At 39.8% G+C, this 12,425-nt stretch overlaps 1 pseudogene; it reads left to right on the top strand.

Annotated features, from left to right (window-relative positions):
* Positions 1–10,801: 10,801 nt before the first annotated feature.
* LOC129512057 (interferon-inducible double-stranded RNA-dependent protein kinase activator A-like) lies at positions 10,802–11,699 on the top strand (annotated as a pseudogene).
* Positions 11,700–12,425: the final 726 nt, after the last annotated feature.

Genomic DNA, 12,425 nt, shown 5'->3' with positions numbered 1-12,425 from the left:
CAAGGGGGTTTCTGGGACACTAGGTATGTTCTGTTTCTTGATCGGGGTCCTGGTGACATTATACTCTAATAGAAAGAATAGTTTATCAGAGGAAGTCAGTAAAAAAGAAGGGAATGGAATCTTAAGAAAATGACATCATCTTCCTGGAAACAGTGACTTTTGTTTTTCTTTGCAGATTACAATTGCACTGAACTCCTTAAATCAGTATTTAGAGAATAAAATGACTCATATTTTAGATTCCTTCATCCCCTCCCCCAAATCCTATTTTGAATAAATTTTTAGAAATCAAATGGTAGGGATCCCTGGGTGGCGCAGCGGTTTGGCGCCTGCCTTTGGCCCAGGGCGCGATCCTGGAGACCCGGGATCGAATCCCACGTCGGGCTCCCGGTGCATGGAGCCTGCTTCTCCCTCTGCCTGTGTCTCTGCCTCTCTCTCTGTGTGTGTGTGTGTGACTATCATAAAAAAAAAAAAAAAAAAGAAATCAAATGGTAGTTGTAGATGCTAATTTGTAGCTTTAAATGTCTTTATAAAACATGTTGTTTATTATTTAAAAAAACAAGGAAATTTTAATCCATCTTTACTATTTTGTCCTCCACTTGAAAAAACAAAATCTATCAAGAAAAAAAGGGGGAAGTTGTTTGCCTTTTTTTCCCCTGACATTACCATTATAACATATTTATAACATAGCATAATTTCTTTCCCGAAAATAGGGAAAATGCAAATATGCCAGGATGCTGGAAATTCAAAATCATCAAAATATAACTACAATATGACCTTGGCAGAAGGAGGTAAAGAAAGGCAAACGTAAGAAGGCACCATCCTGCTCTCAGGATTACAGCAATAATTTAGCAGTCAATGTTTTATCATAAAGCCGAGTTTCCCGATATAAATTATTCTAGCTCCAGTGCTGCTGTTTCTTATGCAATTGCTTTTAAAATAGAGCACATTCTTATGCTAAGTAAGTATGCATACCCTGGTGCTGAATATCATTTCTTATTCTGAGACTAGAATATTAAAAATAAATATTTGCAGCCTCTGTGATAATAAAAGTAACACAACATGAACTCCAATGACAACGTAAGGCAAAAGAAGAAAAACATTTAAATGTTCAACTTACAAAAAAAGAAGAAAACCACAAGCAACTGTTAGACTTTATAGAACTCATTGGCTTGAAATATATTATTTACTGCTTAGAAATTTTGTTGTTCTTTTTTTTTTGTAAGTTGTTCTTTAAAATGGATAGTATTTAGATTAGCAAATCCTTCCTTTTTTGATTAGATAAATCCCATATTATAAAAAAGCATAGAGCTTTATTAATTAATTTTCTACTAATGCAAATAAATGTCCACACGAAGCAGACAAATAAAATCACCAATAAAATCATGGTTTAATTATTTCCTTAATAGCAACTTGGAATCAATACAACTGAATACACTCCCCCAAGACTTAATTTCCACCACATTGAGTGGCTTTTATGTGGTTTCCAGCAATCAAAACAGAGAGGAAGAAGAGGAAAGAGAATACATTTCATACACATTATAATGACAGCTTTAAAAAATTACAGGTTTAATGTTTCAAGCAAACAAGGAAAAGCCAACTGAATAAAGAACACAAGCCCTGGTGTGTTTCACTTCTCCAGGATTCACTTCCACTGCTAAGAAAAACAGAATCAATCATCATCACACACCTGGACTCCAGCTTTACCTCCAAGGTAAATAAAGCAGCTGAGCAGTAGTCCATGAATCTGGACTCTTGAATTATCTTCCTGATTTGGCCACCAATCAACCAAATGACCTCAGAAATCTTACTTCCCTTGCCTATTCTTGCATCTCTTTTTTATCTTCAAAATAGAGATAATTATATGCATTTCTTTTAGGGAAGTGTAGCATGACAGTGTGATGTGTGTGGTTTTAGAAACAGGTAACTTTTGTGTAGCTGGGCAATCACTAAATCATGCTGTCTAGAAGAGGTGCATCCCATTAAGCTGTTTATTGTGCATATTTCCCCAAAATGAGTCATATTTTTTATTAACTTTCCTGATACAATCAAAGTTGTGTTCCTATAAGAAAAGAATAAATTTCCCAGAAACAGCATTCAGAGTCAGATTCTACTTAATTTTCATTTGTTAAGCACCAAAAATATGTCTGACAGTATGATGGAAATGTTCACATGCTTCATGAAATTTAATCCTGTAACAACCAATTATGGATTTTATTTTACTTTCCCACAACAATACTGTTGTTACTTCTTTCACTTTTTTTTCGAATAGGGATTTTGAAGCTCAGTGTCATTAAGTGACTTGGGGGGTGATGAACTCCAATGACAATTTGGGGATTTAAATATCTATATAAATAAATATAGAGAGATATAGTCATATATCCTTGTTTATTGCAATAAATTTCTTATACCACTTCATTTCTATAATCCTGCATATATATAATCTAGATGAAAAAGGATTCACAACAGTTTTCTTTGTGCTTAGTTTTGAAAAATACAGTAATGAACATCAAGACTATTGGGAGTTTTTGTTAATATGCTGAATGGTAAGGGCATACAGACCTCCTGGCTGTGATGGGGTTTACAACCTCCCATAACAGCGCCAGGTCCTGAGGATGCCAAGAACTCTCAGTGGGGGCACAGTAGCCAGGGCCTCAGGCCAGGCAGCCCTGTGCAGGGAGGGCCCCAGTGACCTGCATCACCCATTGGAAACTGGGCCCTTCCCTCCATGTTTCCTATGTGGTGAACTATTACTGAGGAGAGAGCCTACCTCACAGCAATCTCAAAAGATCTGCCATCAGCCTGCAATGGTTTTATCTCTGCAGCCTTTTTTTCCTGCATGCAGCTTCGGTGGGGGCTCACCTTGCTTGTGCTGCTTAAAACCTCTCATCTGGACCATAGAAATAGTCTCTGTCTAAGCACCTAATGACCTAATAGTTGCTGCCCCAGAATTCACCTTAGTTTGTGTAGCCAAAATTTCTTGAGGATCTGTGCTGTGGCATTGCCTTGCCAGGAGGTATGTGCATGGTATAAGCATTTCTTCATATACAGCTTTTTTTTTTCCTGAGGAATTGTATATGCCAGACACTGTATTAGATATTGGGAATAAAACATAATCCTACTCATAGCAGCCTAAGTAGAAAGATAGAAATATCCTCAATCAAAACTGTGCTAAGTCCCACAACAGAAGCAGGTATAAGAATTTGTCAATGCACAGAGAGTGCTCCATTAGGCCCATGTAGGCCAATCCAAAGAGGCTCTGTGCAGGTGCTTTGAGGTTCCAGCAAAATGAATGCTCACATTGCTCTGAAGATCTCTATGTTTGAAATATTAAACCCTGCAAAATTAATTAATGTTATATATCAATTTACAACTTTATATTAAACAATGAAATACTCCAGAAGAGCTAATCAAATCAATGTGGCACCACTTTGAACACACTTCCATACAAGCCTCCACTTTCTTATTGATAGCTTATTCCTCTCATTTACAACAAAGGACTGAAGCCCAGCTGGCCTCACCAAGATTTCTTTGATTGATAAATCCCCCTAAATGTCTGTATAGGAATATCTGAGGGGGCGCCTGGCTGGCTCAGTTGGTGGAGCATCTAATTCTTGATTGATCTCAGGGTCTTGAGTTTAAACCCGAAGTTGGGCATGGAGCTTACTTACAAAAAAAAAAAAAAAAAAAAAAAAGATCTGATACTTCCTTTCATTATCAGGCAACATTAGATAAATTACCAATGTTATCAAAACATCTTTATAATGATATTTAACCTACAATCAAATTAGTAAGCTTCATTTATTTACAACAAGATAAAATTCTTATAGGTAGTAATTTGTAGGAGTTGCTAATCTACCCTGAGTTCCTTTTGCATCTGGTCTATTTCCCAAGTCTTGCAAGCTTTCAAAATACCATTCTTAGTTGCTTTGTCCCCAGGATTCTCTTTAAAGCCTAAATGCTGATGACCTTCAAAGCAATAGGGAAATAGGTGAAGAGGTACCACGAGAGAAGAATTAGGTATTTTAACTTGGGGGCTCCCATTTATAATACCAAAGATGGCCCTTTGATTTGGAGACTTTCCAGCTTTTAGACCAGAGAAGACTTGTTACAGGAAATCAGAGCTCCTTAGAGTCAGGGAGCCACGAAGGAAGTCATGACAGGCTGGATATAAAATCTAGCATTTTGGCTTTCAAGTTCTTTTAGCCCGATTCTCTTAGCCATTTCAAGAAAGACCTTGGGCAGACTGTTAGGTGTCTGGAGGGCACCATAGGACCCTAGTTGGAAAAGGAAAAAAAGAACTAAGAATAAAACATTTTGTATTGGAAGCTTGGTGTTTCTGATAGGATGCTGTGGTCATAGTAGCACCCCTTTGCTCCTCCTGGATAAACAGCTGTGAGAAAAATGAGGAATGAGTCCCAAAGTATATTCAGTGCCTGATTTATTTATGGCACAGTGAAGTGTTCAGATTCAAAGACAGTTTTTATAAAATCTATACATTTGGGGAAATTTTTGGTGCATCCAGGGGGAATTAGCTGCAGGCAAGTAGCTCTGGTGATCCATAAGACCACATCAGTACTTTGGTTAGCAGTGGTCCTAAAAAAGCTTGCAAGACAGTTTGGTTCTTATACAAAAGCATTACTTGGCACTGTAGGAAAATCTAAGTATTCAGATAATACAGATAAAGACACTTAGGAATTTTGTTTGATTTATGAAAGAATCAAGTTGAATTTTTAACTGACTTTATGAAATCTGTTTGTAAAATAACTAAATAAGGAAGTAAAAGAAGGGTAAAGACTTTTCCCCTCAGAACTCCCAGAGTTAAGGTCAGGGCCCAGTGTGCCAGGGAACCTCAGGGAACGGGTGCTGCCTGAGGAGGAGATGGGGGGGGTGGGGAGGAGGAGGAGTTGGAGGGATGGGGGATGGGGAGGACATGGAGGGATGGGGGGATGGGGAGAGGGAGGGATGGGGGATGGGGAGAGGGAGGGATGGGAAGATGGTGGGATGGGGAAATGGAGGGATGGGGGATGGGAAGATGGGAGAATGAGGGGAGATGGAATGGGGAGAAGAAGGGAAACCAGAGGGAGTGGAGATAGGGAAGGCAAAGGATAAAGCAGATGTGTCAGCCAGTGCATAGGACTGTAGAACAAAGACATAAAGAAGAAAAAAAATCCATGTAGCTGGACTGAAGAGGGATTTATGGGAAGGGAATTAATACAACATCATATGTAAGTCAGTGAGAAAAAGATAACAGATCATAGAGTATCTTAATAATACAGTGTGGGAGCAGAGATTCTTAGAGCAAAACCATGAAGGCAAGTACAGGAATATAATTAATATAACTAACTTCCTGGATCATGAAGAAGGCCATTGGTGGGAACTATGAAATATGAATTTGAACTAACAGCTAGTTTCTGCCCCCTCCCCAAAAAAGGTTACAATAAGGTCATGTCTTTTTTTTTCTATATCAACCAAACATTATTATTATTCCATGGAAGATTATTTTTTTTTAATTTTTATTTATTTATGATAGTTACACAGAGAGAGAGAGGCAGAGACACAGGCAGAGGGAGAAGCAGGCTCCATGCACCGGGAGCCCGACGTGGGATTCGATCCTGGGTCTCCAGGATCACGCCCTGGGCCGAAGGCAGGCGCCAAACCGCTACACCACCCAGGGATCCCTCCATGGAAGATTATAATCTCATTCTCTGTGCCATCTCAGATCCTGGAGTGAAAGTTGGAAGTTAAAGACAGGCTGGAGTGAGTACTACTCTGCCCACAGCAGTGGAGTAGGGAGGGGAGTCCTGCCCCCTGTGCAAGGTGACCAGGTGGAGCTTGGGGGCACAGGCAGGAAGCTTTTAGTGGCTGAGAAGTTTGTCCAGGTTTCCAGAGCTCAGGTTTACAGGAGGGCTTTTACAGGGACCCTGCCAGTGGCCGAACTAAGTGTTGTAAAGGAGTGGGAGTCCTGGCTTCATCCCCCTGGTTAGTTGGTGGTGTGTCCTGAGACAGGCCCCTCTCACTCTGAGCCTCAGTTTTCTTATCTTGAAATTGAGAGGGTTTCCCTATGTTATCTCAAGGATCCTTTCCAGTTCTAAGCCTCCAAAGTTAATTTACTTCATTATACCTGTTTAATAACCCCTAATGTGCCTCCTTCAAAGACTATCTCCAAGGGCTCAATTCAATTAAAGTTAGTCTTTAACCAGCTACTAACTGTAAAGGCAAAGTAGTAAGGAATGTGATTTTGTTGTTCTGAATGAACTCATACAATCTTCTGGTGTGTGTGTGTGTGTGTGTGTGTGTATTTGTTGTTATTGTTAACATGGTTTCAGCTCTTTGCAGTCATCTTTCAGAAATATTTGTCAAGTATTCTATTTGGTGACATTGAGCATAACGTTTTCTTTTACATGCTAATAGTATGTATCAATTTTTTTAGAGATGCTTATTTAATCTACCTTAGTGCCAAAAGAAGGCAGTGTATCAAAAGGCATTTGTTTAGAAATTATGTCTTGTCCGATAAATCAGGTGAAAGTTAGCCAGGGTCAAACAGAGTAAGCCCCCAAGGGCTTACTGCCAATGTCAGAACCCAGAAAGCTTTACTTTACTATAGGGCATTAACTAGGGCAGCTCAGGCAGAGAATTAAGGTGAAATCCATCCCAATTTCCAGAGTGAAACATTGTAATCAGGTTTTTACACATGTTTTCAGTTATGCTTATGCACTTATAAGCATTTGCCCAAAGAAATTTTTTTAAAAAGATTCTTTATCTATTCATGAGAGACAGAGAGAGAGGCAGAGACATAGGCAGGGGGAGAAGCAGGCTCCTCACAGGGAGCCCGACTGGGGACTCCATCCCCAGACCTGGGATCACTCCCTGAGCCGAAGGCAGACACACAACCACTGAGCCAACCAGGCGTCCCCTGCCCAAAGAACTTTTTATATATATTATTCTATATCTTTGCTTTTCTTTTCAGGTAATAATAATATGACCTGGTGATGTTTCCAATCTGCAATATCTATTTTTCCAATATATATTTTTGTCACATATATTTCAAGAGCTGTGAATATATGCTCACAATCCCATATTTCAAATCCTTAGAGTCATATATGTATTTCAGTATTCATAATTTTTTCAAATTTTAGAAGGATAATATTCTATATAATGAAACTCCCAGATGGTCTGGGGAGGTACCTCTTCTTCAACCATACTGGTATTTCTGCAATGTAACAAATGAATATTTACAAGAACTGAAATGAACAGACTATCCACAACACAAAGCAGATCTCCATCAAACAAATTTGCTGTAAATTCTTTCTAAAACTTCAGTGTTTGAGAGCTTATGCATTTTTGAAGTGCTGGTAAGTTATTGTAGATCTGCATCTCACTACGTAGAATCACACGATTTATTATCCATTTTCCTGTGGATAGGCATTTAGGTTATTTTTGTGATCTTTGTTATAAAAAACAGAGCAATGAACATTTTTTGACAATCCATCTTTGGAAAAATATAACAGCATATCCTTATGATGAATTCCCAGAAGCAGAATTGATGTGTCAAATGAAGGGTCAGCGGGCATGTGATTTTACATTTTGACAAAAATTTCCAAAGTACCTTCCAAAGAAGCTTGCACCAATTTATTATTCTCATTTATTAAATGGTAGTAGGTATAGGAGTGTCTGTTTCCCCATACTTCTCCTGTATGGGATTCCTAAGCTGGCTATCACAAAGTACCATAAACTGGGTTGCTTACATAGTACCAATTTATTGTCTCACAGCTCTAGAGGTTAGAAGTCTGATCAAAGTATTGGCAGGGTTGGTTCCTTCTGAGGGATTTGAAGGGCATTCTCTTCCAAGGCACTCTCCCAGCATTTGGTAGCCTGAGACATTCCTTGGTTTGTAGATGGCTGTCTTCTCCTTGTGTTTTTACATGTCCATCTCTTTGTCCAAATTTCCCTTTGTATAAGGACGCCAGTCATACTGAATTAGGGCCCATCCTCAGGACCTCATCTTACCTTGACTTTCTGCAAGGACTTTTATTTCCACATAAGGTCACAGTCACAAGTATTGGGGTTAGGGCCTCATCACATTTTCAAGGTACTCAATTCAACCCATAGCATTTCCCAGTATTGACTATGATTAAAGTTTTCCAATGTAAGTAAAAATGGTATCTCACAATTTCTATTTGCACTTCTCTAAGTTAGATTTGAGCATTCTTTAAAACTTTTAAAAAAATGAATATAGACTCACAGGGAGATATAAAAGTAGTACTACAGTGCTGTACCCACCTTTCTTCAAAAATGGCATCTCCTATAATTGTAGTATGATATCAAAACTGGGAAACTGTTGATGAAAGAATGTTGTCCACCCCACTCCATATTTTATACAGTGTTCACCATATTTTACATGCACTTTTCTGTGTGTGTGGTGAGAGCAGGTAATCATTCTCTGCAATTTCATTCTCTGTGTAGATCTCATGTACAAATCTGTATAATCACCACCGTGATCAGGGCACAGAAGCACAAAGAAATTCCCTCATACTGCCCCTTTGGTCACATCTACCATCCTACCCCCTTTCTTGTTCCCCAGCAACCATGAAGCTATTCTCTATCTCTCTCTAGCTGTGACAGTTCAAGGAGGTTCTAGAATGGTATCACTCAGCACATAACCTTTAGACATCAGCTCTTTTCATTCAGCATAGAGAATGTCCTTATGTTGTAGGATACAGTTGTACACAACACAGGCATCAATCATTAACTGCCTTTCATTGCTGAATAATATTCCATTTAATTATTTTTGGTATTACTAGTCCTTTATATGTTTTTGTGTGAATTGCCTGTTTAAAAGAAAGTATTGCCTCTCATCTTTGTTGTCTTTATCTTGTCTTATTTTTTTCCCATTTAAAATTTTCTTTATCATATCAAACTTATCAGTCCTTTATTTTTTGGATCCTTGATTTTTTTTTATTAACTCACAGAAAGGATTCCCACTCAAAACCTAAAATGTTAAATCTCAAATCTGCCTGGAATTATTCTATGTATTTTTAAGGGGTGAAGTAAGGATCTAAATACTCTGTAGTTCTTAAATATTTATTTATTTTCTTTTTTTAAGGAATTTATTTATTTATTTATTCATGAGGGACACAGAGAGGTTGGCAGAAACACAGGTAAAGGGAGAAGCAGGTGCCCCATGGGGAGCCTGATGCAGATCCCAGGACTCCAGGATCATGACTTGAGCCAAAGGCAGATGTTCAACCACTGAGCCACCCAGGTGCCCTAAATATTTCTTTCTTTTTTTTTCTTTAATATTTTATTTATTTATTCATGAGAGGCACACAAAAAGAGAGAGAGAGAGGCAGAGACACAGGCAGAGGGAGAAGCAGGCTCCATGCTGGGAATCTGATGTGGGACTCGATCCCAGGTCTCCAGACCAAAGGCAGTGCTAAACTGCTGAGCTACTGGGGCTGCCCTAAATATTTATTTCTTATAGCTGTTGCTCTGCAAACATTTGATCAAACCTTAGTATATTTGTGTCTTTTAGTGCTTGTACAACCAGTACACCTGCTTGGCAAGAATGTGGCTTGTGAGCCCTGGTTAATCATGACATAAAACTCATTTAAACTGCTAAAAATCATCTGCTGTTTGATAGTAAATTTGTATAGAAAGTGTTAATATGCAAAATACAGGGTGTAGGTTTTTTAGATGATTCAGGTTTGTGGGCTTCTAGCCAAATTCTCAAGGTCAATATACCTAAATCTATCATCTGCTTTTTTTTTTTTTTTTTTTTTTTTAATGTCCTCTCTCCTCCTTAATCCTAAAACGAGCAAATGCAGGTATGTAGGATACTGGGTATAGTCTCAACAGAGCTGTCCCACTTATGGAAAGGACAGGTTCTCAGCGGTTAGCCTGTACTTCTATCTGTAGACACAGTGCCCTGCCTTGTTATAGTCCTCATGGAGAGGAGAATTGGCCTATAGAGCTGTGATGAATGCCCCCCAAAGACAAACATAACCATTAGAATAGGTTCCAGTCCTTATTTGGCCTTGGCAACTAGCGATAGGTGATTTTCCTCTATGCAGTTTACTTATTAGGTAAATAATCTTTCTATGCCCAGGAGATATTCCTCTAAGGAAGTTGCCAACACATGCATGTATCAATAACTAGGATAGGCACCATCAAGGACTGTTGAGGGGGCCACATACAATGAAAATTATGGCTGACTGACTTCCACAAATAATCACCGAAGACCCCAGAGGGTTCATGGCCCTCAGAATTGGAAGGGCACCCTGATTTTGTCTTGTGAACACTCTCTGGATGGACTCATTTCTTCCATAGCATCTATCCTGATGTAGCCTGATTGCATCAACATGGCCATGAAGTGAAGTAGTCTTGGGTGTTCATCTTGCCCCACAACTTAGTAAGTTGTGTCACCTTGACTAAGTTAATTAAGTTTCTCTGTCATAAAATGGTGATAATAATAGTGTGTGCCTTATAACTCTGGAACAGATTCGATTTGATAATTTAGCCAACATGCCTAGCAGAGTGCCAAGGACTGAATGTTAAGCTGCCATCATCGTTCCTTCCAGTGTCTGGCACTCCTTGCCTCCTGAGGTCATCCTAATGGCTTAGGGGTAGCCTGCAGTCAAGATTTCTGAACTTGGGAGTGCTCCTCTCGGGATAGCCGACCCGGCAGGGAGTGGGAAGGTGGCTCCGCAGGGCTCCTCCGCAGGCCGCCAAGCCTTCCCTTCCCGCTAAGTCCCAGAGCAGGTGGCGCGCCCTGGCCCCCGCTGGAGCGCGAGACAGCGGGACCTTCAGCTTGGGGAAGATGATTGCAGCTAAGCCAGGGAAAACGGCAGTTCAGGTATTACACGAATACGGCACGAAGACCAAGAACATCCCGGCTTATTACTGTGAAAGATCGGATGTGCAAATACACGTGCCCACGTGCCCACTTCCAGAGTAACCATTGGGGACATAACCTGCACAGGTGAAGGTACAAGTAAGAAGCTGGAGAAACATAGAGCTGCAGAGGCCCATAAACATTTTGAAAGCCAATGCAAGTATTTGCCTTGCAGTTCCTGACCCCTTAATGCCTGACCCTTCTAAGCAACCAAAGAACCAGCTTAATCCTATTGGTTCATTACAGGAGTTGGCTATACATTAGGGCTGGAGACTTCCTGAATATACCCTTTCCCAAGAGGGAGGACCTGCTCATAAGAGAGAATATACCACAATTTGCAGGCTAGGGTCATTTATGGAAACTGGAAAAAAACTGGAAAGGGGGCATAAAAAAAAAAAAAACAAGCCATGAGAGACGCTGCTGAGAAATTTCTTTCCAAATTCAGTAATATTTCTCCAGAAAACCACATTTCTTTAACAAATGTAGTAGGACATTCTTTAGGATGTACTTGGCCTTTCTTGAGGAATTCTCCTGGTGAAAAGATCAACTTATTGAAAAGAAGCCTCCTCAGTATTCCTAATACAGATACATCCAACTGCTTAGTGACATAACCAAGAAACGAAGTTTTAATATAACATATTTGGATATAGAAGAGCTGAGTGCCAATGGACAGTATCAGTGTCTCGCTAAACTATCCACCAGCCCCATCACAGTCTGTCATGGCTCCGGGATGTCCTGTGGCAATGCACAGAGTGATGCACCTCACAACACCCTGAAGTATTTGAAGATATTTGCAGAAAGAAGGTGAGCCTGAAGCAACTCCAAAAGCCCTCAGTAGGACATAAGAAGTCCTCCTTTCACCCCTTCCCAAGTACAATGTTTACTGTTTGAGTTTGTGAGTTGTTTCTAAATCTCTTCCTAGATTCCATCAACACTCCAGATTTAAGGATCTCCTAGTAGTTATGAAGCTCTTTTTAATGGCTTCAACTTTGTACTGGTATATCGTATTTATAAACTTTGTACCATAGGCAGAGTGTAACACCCATGCTACAATGCCATGTACATAAAAGGAAGAATTTGCATGTTTGTTGAGGAGAAGGAGGAAGATGGCAAAGAAACAAAACTACTGCTAGCAACAGTTGTTCTTTTTTTAAAAATATTTTATTTATTATTCACAAGAGACACACACACAGAGAGAGAGAGAGAGAGGCAGAGACACAGGCAGAGGGAGAAGCAGGCTCCATGCAGGGAGCCTGACATGGGACTCAATCCCAGGACTCCAGGATCATGCCCTGGTCTGAAGGCAGGCACTAAACCACAGAGCCACCCAGGTATCCCGCAACAGTTGTTTTTACTGGTGTTTAACCTCTTCTTTGCGCGTCTTTGTAAGGGGAATTCGAAGGAAGCCCCTTAGAATTAGAGTTTTGAGGAACGCACGAACAGGCATTCATTGAATGTGATTGTTGAATTTCAGGGAACATGATTGGTCTGCTGTGCATTTGAATCCATATAATAAAGAGCTGCTGCTGTAAAA

The sequence above is a fragment of the Nyctereutes procyonoides genome, unplaced genomic scaffold, assembly GCF_905146905.1.
Source record: "Nyctereutes procyonoides isolate TBG_1078 unplaced genomic scaffold, NYPRO_anot_genome, whole genome shotgun sequence".
In the NCBI taxonomy this organism is placed as follows: domain Eukaryota; kingdom Metazoa; phylum Chordata; class Mammalia; order Carnivora; family Canidae; genus Nyctereutes; species Nyctereutes procyonoides.
Note: the sequence above shows the minus strand (reverse complement) of the source record. Positions and strands in the feature narration are given on the sequence as shown.